Source organism: Girardinichthys multiradiatus, chromosome 17, assembly GCF_021462225.1.
Source record: "Girardinichthys multiradiatus isolate DD_20200921_A chromosome 17, DD_fGirMul_XY1, whole genome shotgun sequence".
Taxonomy (NCBI): Eukaryota; Metazoa; Chordata; class Actinopteri; order Cyprinodontiformes; family Goodeidae; genus Girardinichthys; species Girardinichthys multiradiatus.
In genome coordinates, this window is record NC_061809.1 from 15,616,627 (window position 1) to 15,642,390 (window position 25,764).

Here is a 25,764-nt window from a genome sequence, read left to right on the forward strand (position 1 = left end):
CCTTTTTTAGCTTTAAAACAGATTTCAATAATATGTCTACTCTGTTAGTTTTGCTTCTTGCTCTTGTTTCTTCTTTTTGCATTTTAAACTTGAACTTATAACCTGGTTATGATTAGAAAGTGTGAAATCAAATGCCTGTAACTTTTTCCAAACCTTAAAAATTTCATCAGGATTGTCTTTATAGGAGGTTTAGGATTACTTTTTAAAAGTTCAGAGATATTTTAATTTATTTAACCTAGAAAAAGTTAAAGATGCAAATAAAGGCCTTCTCTTACAATTGCTTTTATATAAATTGTTAGGGTGATCTTATAAAAAAAAAAAAACTATTACTAAATATGTTTTTCCCCTGCTGTATTAACAAATCATAAATTATGTTTATCATGTTAGGGCTAAATTATCAGTGTGAAATTATGATGCTCTATTAAAACGTGGCTTTATTTCAGGGGTTTTTACATTTTTTTAATCAGGGGTGCCAATAAATGTATATAACAATAAGGCAGTTTGTTAAAAATGGAAAGGAAAATTTCCTTTGCCTGTATGAATATTATATATATATATATATATATATATATATATATATAAAACAACCCTGAATCATTTAGCCTAGGAGAGAAATAATGAATCCTAATCACCTTAAAAGGATGCCACTGTTGGTTAACTAAACAAGGATGATTAATTATATAGATACAGCATCCTACTAAAAGGCCTACACTGCCTATACAAGTACACAACTGTGTTTACGGACTGAATAAGTACAAATATACAGTTCCTATGACATAACGATGCACATAAGGAGTTAAGGCTTACAATAATTAAAATAGTACAGGACATCTCAGTGGTTTTGGTGGTTTGCAAAGGAAACCACAGACAGGTGTCTGCACTGGAGAATTTGGATGTACACAATGACTCTTAGGACTGTGTTTTACAGAAATATTTGGTCGACCCAGAAGAAACTGCAGCTGGTCTCAGTTCTGCAAAAACGGATGTAAACGAAACTTGAAGGGATTGAAATGATTTCAAACAAACATTTAATTTGAACAGAATTAAGCCAAATGGTTTCATTTAAATCGCTACAAATTGAGTTGAATAGAGTGAATATTAATGGAGTGGTTCGTTATAGTATATAACTGAAAGTGATTGACTTGGGACTTTGCTCTATACTCTTGTATTTTGTTATGCCTTACACTTTGGGGGTTGTATATAAACACTGTACAATTTCTTTGGTGCTCTTATGATAAATGTGCTGTGAACAACAAATCGATATGTTTATCTTAGAACCACAAGTAACCAAGCTGTGTATATTGTTCCAGGTCATGAACACAGGTTACAGTTCTTTATGACAAATTTCCTTAAAACATAAAAAAAAATTATGTTCAGACCCAGTTCACTTGCCTTAATTTGGAGTAAGTGGTATTTGATTCTACAGTACAGGTAGTAGTGTGTTAGGTCTCTGTCAAAGACGGACAGACATTTACCTAGACGCAATATTTAATTTTTTGCAACAGAACAGACATTTAAGTACTGGCATTAGGGTTATTGAGACAATATATAAAACAGATAACCTATGGTTTTTACAATACGATGTAAATGTGTAAAAAAAAAAGGAAAGGATTGTGAATATGCAATGAATCATGCTTATAACATCAATTACTGCAAAATGTAAATAAAAAAACATTGTTTTTTTCTACCATTATTATAGAGTGCTACTTCTCTGAGGCCACCCCTTGATTTATTGAAGCAATAGCCCAGACATGCACTAAAATAAGCAGAACACATTAAAATGCAATGATTTTCAGTGAATCTGTACCACTGGTATTAGCTTAATTTACTACCAATTGTTAGAACACAGTGAAGCCGCAACATGTATTCATGCATATTCCTTTTCAGATTTAGGTTTAAAGTAGTGTTTTAATTTTACCAACATGTTTTTGCTGACTGGGTGTACTATTAATGTTTTAGAGTGACCCAGCTAGAGTCCAGCTTAAGATAGAGAATTTGTGGAAGGAGCTAAAGATTAGGGTGATGGCAAGGAGGCCTTCCGACCTCAAAGACTTGGTGCTTATAACTAAAGATTAATCATCAAAATACTTGCTAGTAATAGAAACAATAATTGTTTGCCATTCTTTGAAGTAATACTTAGGTCATATCACCTGGGCTTTATATGTAGTGCCACAACAAATACCTTGTTTTGCATAGCAATAGTACATCTGGATTTATATTTTAGTTTGGTCGATTATTTATTTATGGTAACAGTGCTTCTTGACACTAAATCTTACACTGTTGGAAGGTTTGTTCTTTTAAATAGTGCCACATTTCTGAGAAAAACACATTTGTGATTTGAGCAACAGACATAGTTATGTGGGTTGCCAAATTATGTGTCAATGCCAAAAACCATTTGAATGAATGAATCTATGGCTTTATTGTCATTGATAGCAAGCTACGAAATTAGGAGTGCTGCTCCTTCAGTGCATGTTACATTCCAACAATACTTAAATACACAAAAGAGTCAATTATTCTGCTAATGATTTGTTTGGTGTCATTTATTTGATTAGATGACTGAGGTTTGAGGAAAAACACATATAAGAGCAGGTTATCAATAGGGGCCTCAGTAGTTTGTAGAAGAACCTTACACAACCACAACAGTTTGGCACCTCCTTGCTCACACTGTGGAATGACATCCCATTCTTTAACCCAGTGTTTTTCCACCCTGGTCATGGAGGCACACTACATGTTGTATATGGTTCACTACTTCAGCACACCTAATTTTGATTGATGGTGATTAAAAGGCTTTTGCTGAACTGCAGTAATCTAAATCAGGCGTGTTAAAGCAGGGAAACTTCTAAAACCTGCAGGGCAGTGTGAGACACTGCCCACACCATAACACTGTCTTCATCAAAAGTTACATTTGCATTGGCACATCTCTCACACTTGACTCTGCTGCTCAACCTAGAAATTAATTTTCCTTACAACTGTGGCACCATTAAAGGGGAAATAAACAAGATTCATTTTCTTCTCAAGAGGCATTGTTACAATAAGAATTGTTCAACCAAACACAAATTTCCTTATTGAGTGGCCTTTCAACAACAGCAATTTTACAGCGTAAGAAAACTTGCTGATCTTTTGGACCACTGCCAGTTTTATGACTTGAGCTTTTAAGAGAAACTAATGAAGTGTTTTTCACAGGGCATTTATTAGTGTCTTGTACTGTAAGTCTTTTTCTTAAGTCTGCTAATCATTCCTGGGTCAGCATTTGGTATAAATATTTGGCACAAAAGGTATTTTAGAAAATGTTCTGAATGAACTTCCCACAATGACCAAAATAGGCTCATGATTTCCGTGGTGACCCAGGTTTGATGTTCATCGGTATACTGTATATTGCGAAGACCATTTTGCATACAATTCTGCACTGCCAAACACCTTTTCTATGTCTCTTGTGGTTGTAGCACTATTTCTCTGAGAGTCTCTCTCAGATCAGAAGCCACTTTACTTTCAGCTCCATCATTAGAAGATGAAGAATCATCCTATAAAAAAAGCTGAATAAATCTACTGCTGCCCCTTGGCTCAGACAAACTTCACACACTGAGCTCATAGCTTTTTACTTGGATGCAGCCTCTGATTGGTGCTGGCTGAACTTCATCAGGTTAACTGCCTAAGTGGGCAGGTATGAGCAGCTCTGCAACACAATGCCCTAAAATCTGTGGCAACACTTTTTATAACAATCACTAAAAGGGCCACTACTGAGGACAATGTATGAATGCGTCATTTGTTCTTAGTGGCACAGTTTTTTCACTTAAATACATTGGTGTTTGCACTGGAAAAAAACATGCAAACTCCATGGAGCAAGACCCCAGGCAGGGATTCAAACCCAGCAACTTTTTGTTGCAAGGCAACAGTGCTAACACCTGCTCCACCCTGCAGCCCCTAGTGCTTCTCACTTTAATACATTCATATAAAACTATTTTGTAATTTAACAAGTGAGTGTTTACTGATGGGGCTGATGTGTAACTTGGCTTTTGACCCTTAAGAATATTATTATTATTATTATTTTGCATATTTCTGGAAGTATAGCTCATACATGGCTCAGTGTGTGGTAATGTGATTGAAATTATTGATGAAGTGAATCTTGTTAATCAGTCATTAAGATGTTTCCTCTGAACTTTGTGAGTACTCTCTTCACTCTGAGCTAAATGTGTCTGTATTTGATACCTAAAAATGTAAGCACACAACCACTGTAGTCTCCAAGTCTAGTTGCTTGTTTCTAAATAGCTTTTTATATAGTCAACAATTGTCCCTTTGTTTATCAAAAAACTTTATCTTGAAAACTGTATATTAAAATCCTAAATGTACTGTGGTGTGGATTCATTGTGTGGTCTGAACTTAATACCTAAATATGAGAGCATTTTTCAACAATGCACTATAATTAGGTTCACGAGATTTCAACAATACTTCTAAGAAAGAATCTTCATTTTTTTAAACATTTTTTCTACAGGTATATGTTGCAGTGTTTAAATAATCTATAAATCTAAGTATAACTGAGTCCTTGTTTGACATCTCTACATACTGCAGTTTTCAAGCAGAATTCACAAATAACATTTATTTCATGTATTTTAGACTTTGAACAACAAATCAGAAGCTACAAATGGGATACCAACTTTAACATTATTAGCAGTGTTATTAGCCATGAGATTTTACAAAATAAAAATAGTCTTTTCTGTCACTCTGTCATTGTTTTTTGTTTGTTTCTTTTTTGTCTGGAGATTTTAAAAGTCCCTGAAGCATCTACAATTGTAATTTAGCCAAACTTGCACCTGGATGGCTGCTTCACAAGGCAAACACTATCATATTTCTAAAATGACAAGATCTTGTCCTTAGGTGAGATTAAAAAAAAAATTTTTTTTTCTGGCCAGCAGTGAATCACAGAGACTATTTCTATTAAAGCTGAGTTAATTCAGAACCTAAACATTCTGAACTAAGTCCACAGTCCCAAAACAACTAGTTCTTGTTAATTTTTCAATCTTTTGTTGTAGTTTAATTAATTTCAATTTGTTTAAAATCTAAATTATGTGTTCCTTTGTTTGATTCCACATATTGTCACATTACAAACACAAACATAAATATATTGTATTGGAATTTTATGAGAAAGACAAACTCAATGTGGTATACAATCGTAAAGTGGAAAGAAAATTACACATGATTTCTTCTTTTTACAAATAAAAAACAGAAAAGTGGAGTGTGCAAAAATACTCAGCCCCCTTTACTCTGAGTGCAACCAATTGCCTTCAGAAGTTACCTGATGATTGCTAATGACTAAATAGAGTCCACCTGTGTGTAATCTAATCTCAGTACAAATGCAGCTGCTCTGTGATGGCTTCAGATGAATAAAGTTGTGGAGAAGTTTAAAGCAGGCTTAGACTATAAAAAAGATTTCCCAAGCTTTGAACATCACAACCTATTGTACGGAAATGGAAAGAGTATGGCACAACTGTAAACCTACCAAGGCCGTCCACCTAAACTTACAGTCCGAACAAGGAAAACACTGATCAGAGATGCACCCAAGAGGCCCATGGTGACTCTAGACAAACTGCAGAGATCCACAGCTCAGGTGGGGGAATCTGTCCACAGGACAACTATTAGCTGTGCACTACACAAATGTGGTCTTTATGGAAGAGTGGCAAGAAGAAAGCCATTGTTAAAAGAAAACCATAAGAAGTCCCGCTTGCAGTTTGCCAGAAGCCATGTTGGGGACACAGCAAACATGTGGAAGAAAGTGGTCAGACAAGACCAGAATTGAACTTTTTAGCCAAAATGCCAAACGTTATGTATGGCAAAGAACTAACACTGCACATCACTCTGAACACACCATCCCCACTGTCAAATATGGTGGTGGCAGCATCATGCTCTGGTGGTGCTTCTCTTCAGCAAGGACAGGGAAAGTGGTCAGAGTTGATGGGACGATGGATGGAGCCAAATACAGGACAATCTTGGAATAAAACTTGTTGGAGTCTGCAAAAGACATGAGACTGGGGTGGAGGTTCACCTTCCAGCAGGACAACAACCCTAAACCCCTAAACATAAAGCCTACATAAAGGCTACAATGGAATGGTTTAAAAAAATATATTCAACTAACTTTACAGACAGATAGACATCATAGCTATATCAGAAGATAATAACCATCTGCACTTTAACAAGAGATTATTAGGTTTGTTATTGCTTTCTTTGTTGTTAATTGTGGCAAGTTGAGCAGTAAAGGACAGTAAGGCATGGGTAAAAGTGCAAATACAGGTCCTTCTCAAAATATTAGCATATTGTGATAAAGTTCATTATTTTCCATAATGTAATGATGAAAATTTAACATTAATATATTTTAGAGTCATTGCACACTAACTGAAATATTTCAGGTCTTTTATTGTCTTAATACGGATGATTTTGGCATACAGCTCATGAAAACCCAAAATTCCTATCTCACAAAATTAGCATATCATTAAAAGGGTCTCTAAACGAGCTATGAACCTAATCATCTGAATCAACGAGTTAACTCTAAACACCTGCAAAAGATTCCTGAGGCCTTTAAAACTCCCAGCCTGGTTCATCACTCAAAACCCCAATCATGGGTAAGACTGCTGATCTGACTGCTGTCCAGAAGGCCACTATTGACACCCTCAAGCAAGAGGGTAAGACACAGAAAGAAATTTCTGAACGAATAGGCTGTTCCCAGAGTGCTGTATCAAGGCACCTCAGTGGGAAGTCTGTGGGAAGGAAAAAGTGTGGCAGAAAACGCTGCACAACGAGAAGAGGTGACCGGACCCTGAGGAAGATTGTGGAGAAGGGCCGATTCCAGACCTTGGGGGACCTGCAGAAGCAGTGGACTGAGTCTGGAGTAGAAACATCCAGAGCCACCGTGCACAGGCGTGTGCAGGAAATGGGCTACAGGTGCCGCATTCCCCAGGTCAAGCCACTTTTGAACCAGAAACAGCGGCAGAAGCACCTGACCTGGGCTACAGAAAAGCAGCACTGGACTGTTGCTCAGTGGTCCAAAGTACTTTTTTCAGATGAAAGCAAATTCTGCATGTCATTCGGAAATCAAGGTGCCAGAGTCTGGAGGAAGACCGGGGAGAAGGAAATGCCAAAATGCCAGAAGTCCAGTGTCAAGTACCCACAGTCAGTGGTGGTCTGGGGTGCCGTGACAGCTGCTGGTGTTGGTCCCCTGTGTTTTATCAATGGCAGGGTCAATGCAGCTAGCTGTCAGGAGATTTTGGAGCACTTCAGCTTCCATCTGCTGAAAAGCTTTATGGAGATGAAGATTTCATTTTTCAGCACGACCTGGCACCTGCTCAAAGTGCCAAAACCACTGGTAAATGGTTTACTGACCATGGTATCACTGTGCTCAATTGGCTTGCCAACTCTCCCGACCTGAACCCCATAGAGAATCTGTGGGATATTGTGAAGAGAACGTTGAGAGACTCAAGACCCAACACTCTGGATGAGCTAAAGGCCGCTATCAAAGCATCCTGGGCCTCCATAAAACCTCAGCAGTGCCACAGGCTGATTGCCTCCATGCCACGCCGCATTGAAGCAGTCATTTCTGCAAAAGGATTCCCGACCAAGTATTGAGTGCATAACTGTACATGATTATTTGAAGGTTGACGTTTTTTGTATTAAACACTTTTCTTTTATTGGTCGGATGAAATATGCTAATTTTGTGAGATAGGAATTTTGGGTTTTCATGAGCTGTATGCCAAAATCATCCGTATTAAGACAATAAAAGACCTGAAATATTTCAGTTAGTGTGCATTGAATCTAAAATATATAAATGTTAAATTTTCATCATGACATTATGGAAAATAATGAACTTTATCACAATATGCTAATATTTTGAGAAGGACCTGTAATAGGGTTTTGTATTTAACCCAGAAAAACAAAATTGCACAAATTATACAAAAGTCAGGATAAGCATGTGTATACAGATCGAAAACTGATGATTGCCGTCCCCCAGTCTTTTCTTAAGTCTACAGTTCTAAATAAAGATCCAGGTCTGTAGTTCTTATTATTTTTGTTCAAAGGCACACAAAAATAGCCAAGCTTACCTAAAAACTGAATAAGTGAAGACGCAGTGACTGACAGCTGATGGGTTTGGTGAACTGCCAACTCTCCATGGTTATTCAAAATGAAAGAGGAAATGGGAACAATCTGGCAACTAAATGTACAGTCACTAAACATTGCATGTAGCAGTACTGAAAAATATTTTTTTCCAAAGTTACCTACTACAGCTATAACACGTCTACAGGACAATGTTGTCTTTATAATCTCCATTCATAAAGGGATGAAACTGGTGTATTCCTCTTTACTAGTTAGCAGTATTTTCTTTGAAACCCAACAACATGCGCAAACACTTCCTGCTTACAAAATGGGAGGAGAACATTTGCACTTTGTTAGAGAACCATCGTTAGATTCACAAAAGTCAGCAGCACAAGTACCCTTCAGTCTACCATGGTAATTGTTGATATCTTCTTTTTTGTGGGTTTAAACTGGTTGGCAGCTGTTTGGTTGTGCGTGTGCACATTCATTTCTGCTGATGTCAGTCATACTGCACATCAGCCAGGGCTTCCCCATAGGAAGGATTCAATTTTTCCTGTCTACTTGACAATGGAGACTGGAACGTTTTTTAAACCATTACACTCTGGAATCCGTTCTCAAGTTGTGCCATTTTCAGAGCAAAAATTAATGTGCAAATTCTGCTCTTTGAAAATTAAAACTGAAATAAAATAATCAAAATGAAAAATAATAAATTTAGATAGAAGAAACAAATCTTATTCTTTCATAACAATTTTTTTTTAAGCTAATACCAACAGTAGGTAATGTATTTATCTTAGAACAATGCAAACCGCTTCCACTATACAATAAATGACAAATATGCTGTTTACTGTATATTCATCAGTCAGTCAGTCATTTTCTACCGCTTATTCCATAGTAGGTCACGGGGGAGCTGGTGCCTATCTCCAGCAATCTATGGGCGAGAGGCGGGGTACACCCTGGACAGGTCGCCAGTCCATCGCAGGGCAACACACAAACAACCATGCACACTCATTCATACACCTAAGGGCAATTTAGAGTGACCAATTAACCTAACAGGCATGTCTTTGGACTGTATATTCATTTGCTCTCCAAATGGCATATCAGGCTCAGCAGATAAAAAAACAATATTTAAACAATGAAGCTTGTGTACAAAAAATGCTTTTCTTTAACATTTACCGTGTAGGTTTGTGTTTGTGTTTGGTGCCTTTTTTGGTTAAAACATGTTTGTTCTTCACTCAGTGAAGTAACTAGAGGTGGGTACATGCTCAAGTGTGGGTAGTATCACTTCAAAATAATATGACTCAACTTGACATAAAACATAGAGCAGTAAAACTACTCCTAAAAGTATTTGTTTTGCAAAAAAGTCCTCAACTTAATGTAACTGAGGAAACGTGGTTAAATACTACCAACATCTCCAAATAAGCAACCATGTGTGTAAAACTGAGGGTAGTTTTTTTTCCCTAGAAAAAAAAACTTCCCTTTTACCGAAGAACTTGCAATCAGCATTTTAGAGCGAAGTAATAAAACAAAATTATAATTTCAAATTAGCCAATTAAAGATGCAAATTCACATTAGCTGACATTAGGGTTAATGGACCTTATAAGTGATTCAGAAATTAAGAGGCATCAAGTTAATGGACAATAGAATAACACTGTATGTGAGACGATGGCTTAAAATTACAAATATAAAAACTAAATTCACACTTTTAACCAGATGTTGAGTGGTAGTTTGTCCTGGAGGCTGAAGCTAAGGGCTTGTCCAAGCATGTTTGTTCCAAGCCGGACTTCTGTCTCAAAAAATCCTTTCTTCAGATTTTGACATTCTTAAACAGTTTATGTGCCCTCTGTCTCAATACATTTTTAACCACTGTCGATTTTACATTAAACTGTAACTATATAAGTATAGACCCAGAAATATTTAGAGAAGAAATTAAGACAGAAGGCAGTGTGCCACCATTGATCTTACTGTAAGAAACATATACTGGGAACAGAACATCTAAAGCATTGCAGCTCACGTTAACTCTAAAATAAAATTATACAGTGTAAAATAACAACAATAACTTGGTTTCCTTTGGAAATATTTATAGGATTCTGTGAGTATTACTCTACAAAGCAAATGTGACAGCCATTTAATGATTAATCAGCAATAACTGAACAAAAATACATTTTTGAGAGGTTTTTTTAAGAAGGAAGTTGGAAGTAACATGAAAGTAACATGTAGCCCAATCTCCACTTGGGCTAGGTGGTAATTTTAGCCTACAGAACAAATTATTACCTATTTTCATACAAAATGAAGAAGCAAAGAACTGTCTACAGCAGCTAAGATAAGTAAAAATAAAGCCTAAAAATGAACTTCCCTTAAGCTAGGTTCTTCAAGAGTATAATGTTTCTGTATATAGCTGTGCTGATAAAAAAAAATATATATCCAGAAGAAGGTAAGGGTGAGTTCTTCATTTTTGCTCTTAAAATCACATGCAAAGAAATGAGCGCTGAAGGGGATACAGAATAATACTGTGGTACCTGAATCCTTTCAGGAAGAGCTTAAGATATCGTCTAAAATCGCATTAAGCACTAGAAAAGCACTTATAGATCACAGACCACTGCCATGGCAATAAGGTCACTGATGTATTTCAGCTATTTCTATACTGATAAATTATATTATGGATGACTTCTGGCCACTGCATATCATCTGCTAAGGAAGTTGTTGCACCATGGTCTGGCAATAATAACACATCTTAAAAAAAATCCTGCATCCAGATGGTGCCCTCTGCATAACTACCAAAATCTAATCATCTGTCCCTTGTCCCAATACGCACCTTGTCTGAACATTTCATACAAATCCGTTAATAATGTTTTGAGATGTTTTGCAAACAGACAGACAAATGAACAGACATACGGACTACCACCGACAAAACTATAACATCTTGGGGAAGGTGATTAATTAAATCTTATTAAATAATAAAGACAAGCATAATGGACATCCTTGAGTGATACTATTTTCATTATCATGTATCTGTGCAAGACGACGGTACTATAAGAAATTAATAAAGTTTTAGTTTTAGAAAGTGAACACAGAAGCAGGAAATTTAATAAAAATTTAACCTACTCTAATTTCTGCTCTCTGGCTGTCTCTGCATAGCAAAAAGCATCATCACTTTTCTTTCTCTTAACATAAAAATGTCATGATTTGAGGGTTGTTTGTGAAGTGCAGTGTAAAACTGGGAAATGGCATGTGAGTAGAAGGATTAATTAATATGAAAGACAAACATTTACAGCACGGCATGAGGAGAAATTGACATGGAGCATGGACGGAGAAAGAGACAGTACAACAGGGAAGAACCAGGCATGGTAAGGAAGGATCTGGCAGAGAACAATGAGACAACCTACTGAGGTAGCTGTGGAGAATGACATTGGATACAAGTGTGTCAATCAGGGGATATTTGCAGCAGCTGAGGCAGAAGGTAAGAAGGGAGAGTGAAGAAGAGAGACAAATAAACACAGAGTAGAAGGTAGTAGGTAGAAAACAAATATTAACCTAAGGGGAGTAAACTAGAATATACAAGGAATAAAACACAGGATTAAACTGAAATACTAAACACAAAAAAACACAGAAATTCAAGGCAACACGTTTCTAGCAATGATAAGCACAGGGGAATAAATTGAATAAGGCAAGACCTTAAGAACATATTAAACAACAAGGAATGATCAAAACCCACATCTGTAGATTGTGACAAAAAGAGGACTATTTAAAATATTCCTTCAGTGGTGCGTCACTATCTGTTCTCACCCATCCTGCTCCTCTCCCTCTCCGTCGCCTTGCCTTTGTCTGTTAGATCCAAGTTGTCACACAGCGCTGATATTGCAGCCAACGTCCTGGAGCTTTATCTAAGATAGGAAGAGAACTATTTATGCCTTATATAACAGAAATAGCTGTCATGCTGGAACACCGCAAATGCCAAAAGCCTTATCTCCAACCTCCAAACCTGATGACACCCCAACAAAAAAACTAAAACTAAAAACTCTGTCAGCACCCAGACAAGTTTGCTATTTCGATAGACCTCACTCTCATGTATGTGTATATAGAACCATATATATAGGATTTGTTAGTGGTGTGTGTGGTGCGTGAAGATGGGGATATTCTGAAAACCTTATCATCAAATCAGCTGCTAATTATACTCTAAGCCAAACTCTTCAACTATCTGCCATTTATCTGACAAGAACAAGAATGAGACACTCCAATTACACACTGCTGATTAAAAATAAGGGCACAATTGCTTTGAAATCTGCTAGAACTGAACCTTTTATGTGGCGTCCCAGTATCTAAATCTTTGGTCACAGAGGCGGTCCTGTATTTGTGTGTGCATGAGTATATTCGTGTGCGTGTAAAGAAGGGATGTTGTCCCAGAAATGCTGACAGGCAAAGTGCCTCTTATGTCCATAATTTTCAAAAAAAACAGCTGGCCTCCTGCAGATGCACTAGTTCACACTCAATCAGCCTCAATCAGCAACCCTTTCTTTCTGTCTGTCTCTTTCTGCAAACATGCTTGTGTGTAAGAGTAGATGTCTTTATATGAAGGGACTGGGGAAATTCTCAATTTGTAAAAATATCTAAATTCAGTTAAATGTACAAAAGTTTATTGTTAGTCAAGTTTTATTCACTTTTTGTTTGTTACTATTTTGGCCCTGAAGGATCAGTGTGAGGTTTTGATTATACAACAGTTTACCGCAGAGTGTTTCGTCTTATTTCATGGAAAAAATAACACTGTAAAACATTTAAAACTCTAAAACAATACAGTTTTTAATCACTCCGTTCTGTCTTAAAGAAGCATGGCATTTACTTCTGGCTTTTAAATGTCATCTGAAAAGAAATGCTGAGGTGCATGTGTTTAAACTGTTCTTTAGATTTTTGTTTGTGCTTTAGTAGGTTGTATGGACATACTCCCAGTTTCGTGTTTTTCCAAGTGGGAATTCATGAAAAACAAGAGCTTCCAGCCAAGCAATCTGACTTACGGGCTAAGGTTTTTCCTGGCTCTACTTTATGAATAGTTGCTGTAGTAACTAGGGTTTCAAGTTACCATGCTTTTTAACTTTTTCCTTTTTTTATTCTGCTGTGTATCTTGAGAAGGTTGAAGAATCTAGGAAATCACAGCATTAGAAACCAAGTCATGCTTGCACATACAGAAATTCTAACAGAATAACAGCTCATTTTTACGATTTTGGCTACTTTTAGATCATTTTGTTGTTTGTAATTTACAGTAAATCATTGACACAAACCCTGGCAGCATTGCACTGATGACCAAATGCTGATATATTGACATAGACAGCATGGATCCATCCTGCCCTGTATCAACCACTGAGACAGAAGGTGGTGTAATGGTGTGAGGGATATTTCTTTTGACACACTTTGGTCAATTCACTGCCAACTGACATTTTTTAAATGACCAAAGTCAATCTTAGTATTGTTGCTGACCATATTCCTTTATGACTACAGTGTACCCATCTACCAATGGATTCTTCAAGCAGGATAATGGACCATACCACAAAAAACTCAAATCATCGCAAAAAATTACAATTTGCCAAACATATATACATACAATTTTTTTTATTGTTTTATTTGTGTCTGCAGAACTGAAAGTGTTTTTTTAATATATTCACCGCTAGGAGCCAGTTGGACAAGACAGATATCAATTTTCTTCTAAGACTTAATCTCTAACCAAACCACTTGGTTGATGTTTTTATTTAGAGAAAAATACACTTATTCAGACTTATTTTCCACCTGTTGCCTGTAAAGTCATATGTGCATTATTAATGCACCGGATTCAAGCTCATTCAAGCTCATAGCACAGGATAAGAAGCACAGTGCCTTGCAAAATAATTCTTATTATTATTATTGTTATTTTGCATTTTGTTATGTTACAACCATAATTTTAATTGTATTTCAATGTGGTTCTATGTGATAGCAAAACAGTGCATAATTGTGGAATGGAAGTGAAATGATTTTTCTAAATCTTCTACAAAATATTTTACAAATAGTTGTCTGAAACATGCAGTGTGCATTTGTATTCACCCCTCTCATCCTGATGCCCAAATAAAATCTAAAGTAACCAGTTGCTATCAGAAGTTACAGTACCTTATTGTGCAGCTTTGAGTGGATCTATCAAATCAAATCCCAATAAAATACATTCAAGTTTACGGGTGTAATGTGGTAAAATTGCAAGGTGTATGAACCTTTAAATGACTTTAGACTGCGCAGAGGTTCACCTTTCAGCAGAAGTAATTACCATAAACACACAGACAGAGCTACAATGGAATGGATTAGATCAAAGCATATTTATGTGTAAGAATGGCCCAGTAAAAATCCAAACCTAAATCCAATTGATAGTAGGAATACCTCGGGGGATTATGATCATAATCCCCTGAGGTATCCCCATAATGATTAAGCTCCATCATACATCAGATATCTGATTGGTCCATATGTTCCAAACAGAGCAATTTGTTCTCAGACTGCAGGTTTAGAAGTAGAATGGGAGGCAGATCCTTTAGATATCAGGCTCCTCTCCTGTGGAACCAGCTCCCGGTTTTGGTCCGTGAGGCAGACACCTGTCTACTTTTAAGGCTAGGCTTAAAACTTTCCTTTTTGATAAAGCTTATAGTTAGAGTGGCTTAGGTTATCCTGAGATATCTTCCTTATTTTTTACCTCCATCTTCTTCCCTCCCTGTTGGTTGGAGTAAGGGGGAGTCAGGTTTAGCCTAAACTGGCTCAGTTATGGTTGAGGTGCAAACACACCCTCCATTTCTGCTACCTGTATGACCCCCTCTCTTTTCCAATGGTTATGGTCAATCTGATAGAGAGAGGTATCCCAATCGTTGTGGTTTTTAGTATAACAATGGCCATCAGTGGGCTCTAGATGGACTAACTGTCTACTTTTAAGGCTAGGCTTAAAACTCTCCTTTTTGATAAAGCTTATAGTTAGAGTGGCTTAGGTTATCCTGAGATATCTCTGTAGTTATGCTGCTATAGGCATAGGCTGCTGGAGGACATAATGACCACTTTCACCCTCTTCGCTTCATTCTCACACTACTCTCCAATTTTGCATTATTTGCTGTTATTTCAGCTTTTAACTTTATGTTCTCTCTATTTTCTCTTCCTAGAAGCTACACCTGGCCTGACTCTGTGTCTACCTGTGACACCTTTCTGGAAGGGGGCATCGTCCAAGCTTCTGCTGGCAACAACTTAATGCTCACCCTCTACCGATGATCCACATGGCCCAGTCTTTCAGTGTTTAACCCTTTCTCTGTCCTAGACATAGCTACTGACTGAGCTTCTACTGTGACTAACTATGTGCTTTCTTTCAGACTCTGTCCTTGAAAACTGGCTCAAAGTTTATCTGTCCTTTCTTTCTAGGTGAAACGAGTAAAGGAGCTACATCCACTAACTTTTACTTTTCCTTCCCATAGAAAGTACTCCTGGATCAGTGCTTCTGTATTCTTTGTGTGTCTCTGCTCTGTTCTCTCAAACCCCCAGTCGGTCGTGGCAGATGGCCGCTCACACTGAGCCTGGTCCTGCTGGAGGTTTCTTCCTGTTAAAAGGGAGTTTTTCCTTTCCACTGTCGCTACATGCATGCTCAGTATGAGGGATTGCTGCAAAGTCAATGCCAGTGACTGTCTACTGTCTCTACATGCTCATCCAGGAGGAGTGAAGGCTGCAGGTCACTGACTCGATGCAATCTGCTGGGTTTCCTTAGACCGAAAAACCTTTTATCCAATTTGAATAAATAACTGAATCTGACTGCACTGTTCAATGGTTAAGATTAATTGGAATGTATGTACCTGACTTTTGTGAAGTGCCTTGAGATAACATGTGTTGTGAATTGGCGCTATATAAATAAACTGAATTTAATTTAATTGAAATTGAATGTGTTTTCAAGTGATGAGTAACTGTCCCCGGTTTGCTGGGAATTTATTTCAAGTGAGTTTATTTATATGTCTCACGGCTCTTTACAAAGAAAAAGAAAAATTGGTTCAGCTGAATCATACAGATATCAAGTCAAGTCAAGCATACATTCCCATTGATCCTAATTATGAAATGATGCAGTCAAATTCAGAATTTTATTAATTAGTTAAAAAGTTTTCAATCACAGCAAACCCAGCAGAGTCTTTTTTACAGAAGCCCCGGGGAGCTGCAGTGACAAGCCCACAGGCCCCGCCAGCAGCTGCCTACGCTGGAGCAGATCCAGCCATGGGCCTAGAGACCCAAGACCTTGGGGCACATCACCCCAGCAGAGGCCCAACAGAGCCAGAGGGCCCAGGCCTCGCCAAACAGCCACCAGGAGTGAGCCGGCACACTCCAAAGCACCCAGCCCCGAACCACCAATACACCAGCCCGGCAGAGACACCAGCCACTGGCAGAGAGTGTGGCAAATAAGAAATTGGCCCCACATTTGATGGGTGGCCTAAGAAGATCCATGAGAGGGAGCAGCCAAGACCCAACCTGACGCAAAAGCAGGCGCACACAGTCACAATCATACATTCAGACCCTCATGCATACACATAAAAACACTCACAGCCACACAACCCAAGGGGTCCACCTGGTCCAAACCAGCCTACCAATCAGAGCAGTCCCAAGACGAAACAGTCCCAATCACCCAAGGAATTCTGATCTCAACCCAATTAGCCTCCCACTCCCCATGAAACCCAACATGGATCTCCCCAAAAGGCCACCCCCAACCAGGAGACAGATATCGAACACATGCCCCTGAAACCAAATGCCCACAGGGGAGGGGATTCATGACACTCCCGAAAAGCCGATAAAGACACATCAATACAGTGCAAGCTCCACACACAGCCCCGCTCCAAGCACTGTGGTGCATCCTGACTCCCACCACACAGCAACAGCAAGGCAAGGGCCCGTGCAACACCACCCCAGCCTCCGCCCACAAACACAACAGAGCAGACACCACAACACCACCAATCCCCGTACTCACACTGAATCCCAGACCCCACACCAAGACGTGACCAACTCACCGGGCAAGTAGTTCCCGGTCCACACAAACACACCACATCGTTACCACTGCGATGACAGTCCAAGGAGAAACCCCAACCAGCTCAGCTCCACAGTCACTGTTCAGTCGATCCAAATGCCATCAACCACACATCTAAAGAGAGGACACAACCCCCCCACCTCACACGCTGCAACCCTTCTGCGCCACCCCCCAGAACCCCCCCGAAAATGAGCCAGCGGTGCAGCATACAGCCAAGCTCGTCCAATGCCAGCAGCCCCAGCCAGCCTGTTCACGATAGAGAAAAAATAAATAAATAAAGTAAACATGCGCCCGCGCCAGCTGGATACCCACTCCACTGTCCTACCTACCAGAATGCGACCGCAGCCCCCATCCTCCTCATAATCTACGATAATTTCCTGTATTTTCAATGGTTGGGGGGCGGCAGAAGCAGATGCTTGCACAGGGGTCTATTTATACAAAACTCTTTACTGTGATCAGAACTTCTTACATTAACGATGTCTTGTTTGTAACCTTGAGGGATGCATACATTTATAAACTAAAAGTGGGCAGAGACACTAAAAGTACACTTTTAGTTTAAAAATGGATGTATTGCTCAAGGTTACAAAATATTTTAAAAAATTTATATTTTGTAAACAATGTTTTTCCACCCCCTTTACATTCCAATCTCCTTTCTCCTCACTCCATTCAACAACAGTCTCCTTGTTCTAACTTTGTACTGCCTTAAAAGCCTTTCTTCAACATTTGGTTCACTGTTGGTTCTTGTCAAAACTTTAATTCATGACAACAGCTGGATATCAGGGTCAAACAAAGCTACTTGTATTTCTTCACTTTATTGCTAAAGTTACTGGATGAACAGTGCCATTTTCATAAACCATACACAGAATATGTTTCTTTTAAAAGCAATTTTCTTCCCTTTGCAACGCATTTTGCATGCACAAAACTTGCAGCCATCCAAACATATCTCTCTAAATTTACAATTAAAAGGAGCTCTGCAACAGTTCTAAAAAAAATTTCATAAATTTCAATTGGTGACTTTAGACAGCTCAGCATCTCGTCTTTGACTAAATCCCATTTTATCTGCTGCTTGGACAGTCAAATATTTTTCATCTCGTCTTTTCCACCATGCTGAACAGTGGGTGAATTGTGATGCTAATATATGGATTTATTCAGGACAAGTCTACACATTTCAGTGTTTTCCAACTAGCTGGATCAAACTGTTACTATTAAAATGTATGAGAGGTCAGGATTTCACTCAGACGATGAAAATGGAGGCAGAAATGTGTTGCCAAGGGAAATTGAAGTAAAGAACTATAGATAATATTCAGTATTTCACAAATACAGTATCCTAAATGTTTGCAAGTCACATTGTTTCAATATAAACGTCTATAAGCTTAGTATTGAAATTGGTAATTAGTTCCAAGTTTCAGTTCCCTGGTGTCTGAATGACAAATGTCTGAATTTTAACATTCTTTATTTTGTTCTCTGTATTTTTTAAAACCAATAAGTACTGCTATTGTATTTTTAAAAGGACAAAAAAACATTGATTTCTGCAAACTAAAATATTTATTTTGTAAACAATGTAGGATTATATTTATTTGTGTGTGTGTGTGTGTGTGTGTGTGTGTGTGTGTGTGTGTGTGTGTGTGTGTTATATATCAGAAGTGTATGTTTTTGTAGAACCATCTTTTGCTGCACGTTTTTCCATGTATGTCTAATTTTTACTCATCTAGAGCGAAACCTTTTTCACGTTTGCAAATTAGCTCAAGTTCAATTAGACTGGATGGAGAGCAACTGTGAATGTCAATTTTTAAGTCTTGTCACAGGATTTTGACTAATCTATTCCGGCACAAGATATGATTTGATTTAGACGTTCCATTGGATCTTTAGAAATAGTTTGTGTCATTGTCCTGCTGGAAGGTAAACCTCCACCCCAGTGTCAAGTATTTTGCAGTCTAGCATTATTTTCTTCCAGTATTGCACTGTATTTAACGCTGACTGTTTAGTGGATTAATGGATTAGCAGTTTAGCTTTAGCAACCCAATAGTTTGGTTAGGTGTGCACAGCACAGGTCCTGTCTTTGCCTCCCTAAATGTTTAAATATGGGCCAATGAATAGTTCTCTTGCATTCAGTGTTTTCTTTTGTTTTAACCAGAAATTCTTCATTTTAGTACAAATGCTCAGTTTTAATCAAATCACTATATAAATATTTGCCAAACAACCTTCTGGCTTTTTTAGGAGTAAAAACAAGTTTACCTTGGAAGCCATTGAGGCATGATCCTGTTGTTCATGGTTAAGGTTGATAATGTTAGTAGAATCTACCTTAGGCCATTTGGAAAGCTTGGAGTAATCTTTACTGGCAAACCAGAAGTGACTAACATAGTGTTCAAATTTCTCCTCATGCACAAAATCCAACGGCCGATTAGAGAAGTTCAAACTTTCTGAGGATGTTTTGATGTTTTCCAGCCTTTTGAACATCAACTCTTTATAATTAGGACCTCAAAATCCTCCTTTAAATATATCATGAGAGAGAACTATTGATGAGTTTTGTGAAGATTAACCATAATTGATTCTCTATGTCCACTTTATCCTGTTCAAAGGATTTACATATTTTCCATCACATGGCTGTCCTCTCACTCATTGGAGGACAGGCTAATTAACTGGAATTAACAGCAGATCCACAGGTATTACATTCTTACTGCTATGAAACCAAATAGTAGAAAATTTCCAAGTAATTGCCAAGTGTTTTTAACTTTATGTAAACATTCATCCTAACTGTTTATGTGCATTGAATGACATAGCTTACAATTAAATTTTCTTGCTTGCTTTAAAGTGAGAAGGGTGTGTTTCTGCTCTTAACTGGAGATTTTCTATGTGAAGTTTGCAAAGGTTTCCCTCATGTATTTGAACAATTCAAATAAATACATGCACAATATTACTTCTGATAGCGAAAAAGATTATGTCTTTGGACAATGTGCACAGTGTGGACATCTTATTAAGTTTTAGTTGGCAGGGCCATTAGTGCTTCAAACTGTTATGAATTTACAATGAATTTTTTACAGTGCATACATTTAAATACAACCTGTTGTTAACCAAAACAACTTGAATGTACCTCTAAATTAGTTGTGAAGGTGTGGGGTTGTTGGTGTTGAATGGTATCCATGGCAACCACCATAATCACAAGTTCCAGGAAAATTAGGTGGATGTGCTCACAGGTGTAGTTATTAAAACCCATCTGCAGAGTTTCACACTGCCGACTCTAACAGGAGTTTCTCTTCATTTTGGAAAAGTAAATAATGGTAACAAGGCATATTACAGTACACCGTCACCAGGGCCAATTCTAGGCCTGCTTATATGAGGGGGCAGGCAGAAATGTAAAGGGGGCATCATCTTGCGTATACACATTATACTCCAGCATTTTTATTGTTGTTGATTAGTGTTTTCTTCATGGGATTGGGGTAAACTGTGTTCAACCCCCAAAGAAATGGATTGCACTTAATCGGGCCTCTACTTAAAGACCTGTCTAGCTTGGTGTCCCACCTGAAGCCAAAGCTCCTGCTGGTATAGCTCTGAGGTTCAGTGAGGCATGCATACTCCCTCACTACAATAAGGTGGCAATACCTCAGGGGGGAAACAGATAATAACAACTGTTAATAATAAGAAGAAATAATAAGAAGAAAATATATCCTACATCTAAGTTTGAATAACCACCAACATGACATATATCTTATTGGATGGCCATAAAGCATCTATGCATCTTAATAGTAGTATTAAAAAAATGACCAAAAATGTTCTGAAACTAAATTAACAAAGACATCATATATAAATCAATCATATATAGGTAGAACATTTTATATCTTTTTCTTTTTTGTTTTGTTAGAAACTTTACTGCTCAAACATCTCCTCATTTCTGACCACTGGCCTTTCACCTCACTCCACTCAACAACAGTCTCCCTGATCTAACTGTATTTTAGTTAAAACGTTGTACTCCTCCTTAAAAGCCTTTCTTCAGCATTTGGTTCGCTGTTGGTTCTTGTCAAAACTATATGGTCTTTTGACCATGTGTGGCCTTTCCCAACTTTCACCTGAAGATACCCATTTTCATCCATTTGCCAATCTCTTAAACAGAACATGAGCTAAAATGCCACCATTTATATGCAGGACGAATCACTTGGTTTTGAAAGTTGAGTTTTTCCTGTTCAAATGGGTCACAACAAATACTGAAAGCAAAAATTCATGCAGTTAAAATAAGAGTATTCCACTTATCTGATCATACTTTAGTGAATATTTGAATGGAAATATGGAAAGAAAATAACCTTCTCTGAATTCAAAGCAATTAAAACCAGAGAAAAAATTGTCAAAAAGTGTCCAATTTGTTCTTAAAGATATTTTTTTTTTCAGAAACCAATAATCATTTAACCTTTCATGCCCATTTACATGATTGTTTTAAGCTGAGGTGAACTGTCTCAAAACAAAGACAATAGCATCATTATTAATTTACAATTGACTTAAATGAATTTAGTAGATTCCAAAACACTTGAAGCCTTATTGAAGTTTCATAAAGCTTTCATATTTAAGTGGAATGTTTTCCTTGTGCATAGCAGATGCCTGTTTCTTAACAGAGAACCACTCCTTCCATCATGACAGAATCCACAAACCCCGGAGAGAGGAGAGGCCATTTTCGCTTTCGTATGCCTTGTCACTCATTTCTAGGTCACTGGAAGCGGTGAATGCTTGACTGAGCTTGAGGCATGCTCAATGAAGGATCTCCACATCACTGTTTCCCATGTGTGCTGAATTTGGGTGGGTGGATGAGCATGCATATGCAGTGAAGCCACAGAATTTGAAAACAAAACAATGGAAGAGCACCCAAAGAACTGATGTACATTCATTTTTTATAAATTCTTTTTTTACACATAGTTAAACATCACACATGCAGGATCTATCAGTGGAGCTTTAAAATTTAATCTTTACTTACAAGTTAGTACCACATGTGTCATAATGGGCAATCTGGATTGTATGCAGGGGTGAAAGTAGTTTTAAATTCTTGCCGGTACTTAGGGGCAGAGCTAGAGGGGTGTGCTGGTGAGGCATTGGGGCATGGGGCATATATAAAGTACAGACCAAAAGTTTGGACAGACCTTCTCATTCAAAGACTTTTCTTTATTTTCATGACTATGAATATTGTAGCTTCACACTGAAGGCATCAAAACTATGAATTAACACATGTGGAATTATATACTGAACAACAAAGTGTGAAACAACTGAAAATATGTCTTCTATTCTAGGTTCTTCAAAATAGCCACCTTTTGCTTTGATTACTGCTCCACACACTCTTGGTATTCTGTTGATGAGCTTCAAGAGGTAGTCACCTGAAATGGTTTTCACTTCACAGGTTTGCCCTGTCAGGTTTAATAAGAGGTATTTCAAGCCTTATAAATGGGGTTGGGACCATCAGTTGTGTTGTGCAGGAGGTGGATACAGTACACAGCTGATAGTCCTACTGAATAGACTGTTAGAATTTGTATTATGGCAAGAAAAAAGCAGCTAAGTAAAGAAAAACCAGCCTCAGAAATCGTAGGTTAACAGCAGCTCAGATTAGAGAACAGGTCAATGCCACACAGAGTTCTAGCAGCAGACACATCTCTAGAACAACTGTTAAGAGGAGACTGTGTGAATCAGGCATTCATGGTAAAATAGCTGCTAGGAAACCACTGCTGAGGACAGGCAACAAGCAGAAGAGACTTGTTTGGGCTAAAGAATATGAGGAATGGACATTAGACCAGTGGAAATCTGTGCTTTGGTCTAATGAATCCAAGTTTGAGATCTTTGGTTCCAACCACTGTGTCTTTGTGCGATGCAGAAGAGGTGAACGGATGGACTCTACATGCCTGGTTCCCACCGTGAAGCATGGAGGAGGAGGTGTGATGGTGTGGGGGTGTTTTGCTGGTGACACTGTTGGGGATTTATTCAAAATTGATATTTTCAGTTCTTTCACACTGTTTTTTTCAGTATATAATTCCACATGTGTTAATTCATAGTTTTTATGCCTTCGGTGTGAAGCTACAATATTCATAGTCATGAAAATAAAGAAAACTCTTTGAATGAGAAGGTGTGTCCAAACTTTATATATATATATATATATACACATATACATATATATAAATGTGTATATATGTATATGTATGTATATATATATATATATATATATATATATATATATACACATTCATACATATATATATATATGAATGTGTGTGTGTGTGTGTGTGTGTGTGTGTGTGTGTGTGTGTGTGTGTGTGTGTGTGTGTGTGTGTGTGTTAATTGTTACTCTCATCTGTGGCCCCCTCGAGATCTCTCTCCCTCTCTCTCAGCAAAGTCCAAACTCAAACTAATTAAAACATATCAATATTTTACTTTAATGTAGGCTGTCTTTATAAGGCAGAAATTAGAATCACTTGACAAAGAAAAATATGTACATACAGGTCCTTCTCAAAATATTAGCATATTGTGATAAAGTTCATTATTTTCCATAATGTCATGATGAAAATTTAACATTCATAGATTTTAGATTCATTGCACACTAACTGAAATATTTCAGGTCTTTTATTGTCTTAATACAGATGATTTTGGCATACAGCTCATGAAAACCCAAAATTCCTATCTCACAAAATTAGCATATAATTAAAAGGGTCTCTAAACGAGCTATGAACCTAATCATCTGAATCAACGAGTTAACTCTAAACACCTGCAAAAGATTCCTGAGGCCTTTAAAACTCCCAGCCTGGTTCATCACTCAAAACCCCAATCATGGGTAAGACTGCCGACGTGACTGCTGTCCAGAAGGCCACTATTGACACCCTCAAGCAAGAGGGTAAGACACAGAAAGAAATTTCTGAACGAATAGGCTGTTCCCAGAGTGCTGTATCAAGGCACCTCAGTGGGAAGTCTGTGGGAAGGAAAAAGTGTGGCAGAAAACGCTGCACAACGAGAAGAGGTGACCGGACCCTGAGGAAGATTGTGGAGAAGGGCCGATTCCAGACCTTGGGGGACCTGCGGAAGCAGTGGACTGAATCTGGAGTAGAAACATCCAGAGCCACCGTGCACAGGCGTGTGCAGGAAATGGGCTACAGGTGCCGCATTCCCCAGGTCAAGCCACTTTTGAACCAGAAACAGCAGCAGAAGCACCTGACCTGGGCTACAGAGAAGCAGCACTGGACTGTTGCTCAGTGGTCCAAAGTACTTTTTTCGGATGAAAGCAAATTCTGCATGTCATTCGGAAATCAAGGTGCCAGAGTCTGGAGGAAGACTGGGGAGAAGGAAATGCCAAAATGCCAGAAGTCCAGTGTCAAGTACCCACAGTCAGTGATGGTCTGGGGTGCCGTGTCACCTGCTGGTGTTGGTCCACTGTGTTTTATCAAGGGCAGGGTCAATGCAGCTAGCTATCAGGAGATTTTGGAGCACTTCATGCTTCCATCTGCTGAAAAGCTTTATGGAGATGAAGATTTCATTTTTCAGCACGACCTGGCACGTGCTCACAGTGCCAAAACCACTGGTAAATGGTTTACTGACCTTGGTATCACTGTGCTCAATTGGCCTGCCAACTCTCCTGACCTGAACCCCATAGAGAATCTGTGGGATATTGTGAAGAGAACGTTGAGAGACTCAAGACCCAACACTCTGGATGAGCTAAAGGCTGCTATCGAAGCATCCTGGGCCTCCATAAGACCTCAGCAGTGCCACAGGCTGATTGCCTCCATGCCACGCCGCATTGAAGCAGTCATTTCTGCAAAAGGATTCCCGACCAAGTATTGAGTGTATAACTGTACATGATTATTTGAAGGTTGACGTTTTTTGTATTAAAAACACTTTTCTTTTATTGGTTGGATGAAATATGCTAATTTTGTGAGATAGGAATTTTGGGTTTTCATGAGCTGTATGCCAAAATCATCCGTATTAAGACAATAAAATACCTGAAATATTTCAGTTAGTGTGCAATGAATCTAAAATATATGAATGTTAAATTTTCATCATTACATTATAGAAAATAATGAACTTTATCACAATATGCTAATTTCTTGAGAAGGACCTGTATATATACATATATATATTTCAATTGTTAAAGAACTGCCATGTATGAAACAATGATAAACAATTTTCTAAAGGATAACTTTTCATCTTCAGTTTATGTCTTTTCTTTTGAACAAAGAAGTTATTGTTCTCTTCATTGTGGTCAAGTTTTGATTTACAGTTCGGTTGTTTTTGCGCTTTTTATTTAAAAGTCTGTAGATCGTAAGTGATTTATTGTTCGTCCTGTCCTAATGCAAGCGGCGTTTTTTTATAACTGTGCACCACCTGTGTAAAATCTCCCAGTCCATTAAATCGAACACAGCGATCTCCTTGGCAACCGTTCTGTTTTGGAGGAAAGCGCGCATGCGCTCTCGTGTAGTTTTATGTGAACTCTCTGGTCATAAAAGGTGTTTTCGAGCTGTACTGTGTTGTTATAATTCAGCATGAATAACATGAAACACGACTAGTTTCTCTCCCATCGCTTTTAACTGGGGTATTTAGCAGCGAGCAGACACACATTAAACGTAGCGGTGCTTGTTTTAAAGGCTGGCCGTTTACAAAAGCCTTGAGCTCCGAGGAGAGAGAAACAAAGCAAGAGCATT